The sequence below is a fragment of the Lepeophtheirus salmonis genome, chromosome 9, assembly GCF_016086655.4.
Source record: "Lepeophtheirus salmonis chromosome 9, UVic_Lsal_1.4, whole genome shotgun sequence".
Classification (NCBI taxonomy): Eukaryota; Metazoa; Arthropoda; class Copepoda; order Siphonostomatoida; family Caligidae; genus Lepeophtheirus; species Lepeophtheirus salmonis.
In genome coordinates, this window is record NC_052139.2 from 18,140,174 (window position 1) to 18,143,273 (window position 3,100).

Sequence of the window (3,100 nt, forward strand, 5' to 3'; positions counted from 1 at the left end):
ATCTAAACTAATCAAGAAGAAATATTACCAAAGTAATATGTCATAATTATACCGTGTCACTATTTGGATTAATTGAACAGATTGAATTCTTATAATTGTTCGTTTGAATTGCAGCAATCCCAGATGAATCAATTGTTTAATGCAATCTTCCCTTCTCTTCTAATTCTTAATAGTAGAGTCTAGAACAAGAAATGTTGCTAAGCGGAAAAAAAAGTTTATTTTTGTATTTATATGACTAATATGAGGCAGTTTGTTCCACGGGCACATGGAGGGGGACACATTTGGACATTAAGTACAGGTGGTGTATAGTCCATAGTTTTGTCTCTCAAATAATTTAAAAATTCAAAAAAATTATAATATTTTTTATTTATTTTTATCTATTTAAATCGAATGTTAGAGTACCTAATGTATTCAGAACAATAAAAAAAGTTAATTATTTTATTGACTTTTTGTGGCTTTCTGGTTTGATAAAAAAAAAAGTTCAACAAACTTTTTCAATTTTAAATCCTTTTGGAGCAAAAATTGATTTTATTTTGATCAAAATTGTTCGACTAAATTTAAATATAAATATTTATGATGTATCAATCGGATACAAAACCAAATAAGACGTAAATGAGAAATAGTATCTCACTTGAAAAAAAAGAGCTAGCTAATTCTATGATAATAAGACTAACTATTTCTTCGAGACAAAATGTTGAGAAACCTTATAAATGATTCATATCAGCATATAATATAGTGCATTTCTACAAAAGTTTTTCAACTTTTGTTAATACGTTATGATCCAAAAAATTGACGATAACCAAAAAATTAACAAAAATAATATACATATGTTATTCATATACATAATTTAGAAAACACCTGAGTTTGCTACGATAATATTAAATAGACATGCTTTACAATATTTTTTTATAATATACTTGATTATTACAAAAAGAGGAAAAGTATACACTTTGTCTCCATACCTAAGCAGCCAAAACTGCCAGAATAATTTTCTTCTATTTTTTTTGTCTAAGGAAGGGATTATAAAATAAAAATTGTATCATCTCACACAAAGTTCATTTTTTCTGTAACTTTCAACCCCTTTTAAATCTAAATGTAATATCTTCGTACAATAGAATGGATCTCAACGGGAAGCTATTTTTATACGACAGGAGGTGAACAAATCTAATAATAATTAAACATATTGAAATTTTAAGATTATAAAATATTATGTTCAAACTTTTCATCAGATCTCCAACACTTGCCTGTAAGTAGGACTTGGAATACAAGCAAGGGCAAGGAGAGAGCAGAAGTATGACATATATTTCTATTGATAATAGTTTAATTTAAAAAAATAAGCTGTGTATGAAGTTTTGATTTTGTGGGAGAGAATATGACGTATTACTTCTGCACTTAATTAAAGAATACTTGATTTACATTGTAAAACTCATGAAATAACGTTAATACTTTTATATTATAGATCTATGGACATTGAGATTTCTTTAATTTTTCTCTTAAGTTGTAAATAATATGCCATAGAATGAGAAAATAAAAACTAATAATTATTGCTTACCTAAGACAGTTGATTATCGATAGATTAAAGTATTTTAACGTTTATTTGTGATTAGATCAGGAAAAAAACATAATAAAAAAACGACAAACAATGATAAAAAATATATATATCTATATATTTATGGAACTCTAAAGTTCTTGTAAAAGTATACAATGATTCTTTAGAAGATCTAAAGAAAAATATTTGTGAGTAAATTATTTAAGAAGTCGGAGTTCATCATCTCTGATTTTGATATTAAGGCCATTTGCACAATGAACGATCCTTCAATTAAAGGTGATGAGATCTTCTGAGTAAGGGACAAAGAGACGAAACCACTTAAAGGGACCATTAAATTAAAGAGATAATATAATCTATGATAAGAGATATTAAAAAATACATTTATTTTGCGGGAACATAAAGTATGAAAACCATAAACGATAATATCTTAGAAATTTATTTATATCATTGAGCTTGAAATTGGATTATACGTGATGTTTTTTATACTCTCTAAAAATGATATTAATGTCATTCAAAAATAAAAAACTAAGTAATGCCTGTTTAGAACTTTTTTTTTTTTTTTTTTTTAATTATAAGGTATTTGAAGAGAACTTAAATAAAAGCATATAAGGCAATGGTTTATCATTTGTTCCTACTGCGTGAAACAATATGATTTTTTCAGTATACGTAGATAAGGATAGTTCCCAAAAGAATGAAGAACCGTGTTATACAATTTTCTATTGTCCTCCCCAGGAGTATTGAAAGATATACGTCTACAAGATATTTGAAATTGTAAAGTAAATCACTTTCCATCTTTTACTTTAGAAATGGAACCAAAGACTCTCTTCTTACATGATATTCTTAAGAACTTGTTGCAGATTTTGTCAGCTTCCTTCTTAACTTAATGCAAAATAAATTCTTAAATGGCATCGAATGGTCATCATTGAGTGTCTGTTGCTCTCTTACGTAGATAAAAAAATCCCATAATTGTACTCTAAGTCGTTGCTCAAATAGTGAAAGGAGATAACACCCCTTAAAATTTTTTGGTTCCAAGAGGTTTTTTAAATAAAATTTATATTTACAGTTCTGTTGCAACACATCAAGGTTGGAATTGGCTCAAAATGATGGTGTTGTTTTCTAAATAATTTTATGGGTAGCTCCTAAAGATGGAGATAATTTCGTCAAGTGTTAGTTTATAAAAATCTGTTCCAAGTATAATCCAACGAATACCCTGGCCTGCAGGATGTAAACAGGCAATTGTGGCCACCGAGGCAGCGAAGAAAGTTAGCCGACCTTGGGAATGTTAGTTCAAGTGCACAATCTGTGGGCAAAGGTATATTATATTGTATAAGAAGGGGTCCTGGATACTCATAGAAACTATGACGATAGAATATGACCTACTTTGTTGCTCAGGAGTTCACCTGCACAACCTGTGGCCTAGAATGTATTATGGGGTATTAAATGAGGTCTTTTATAGTTCTTCATGATTTAATAGTTGGATTGTCCATAAATAATATAATTATAATGAAATTGTACACGATAATTTTGTCTTCCAATGAAATTACGGAAATC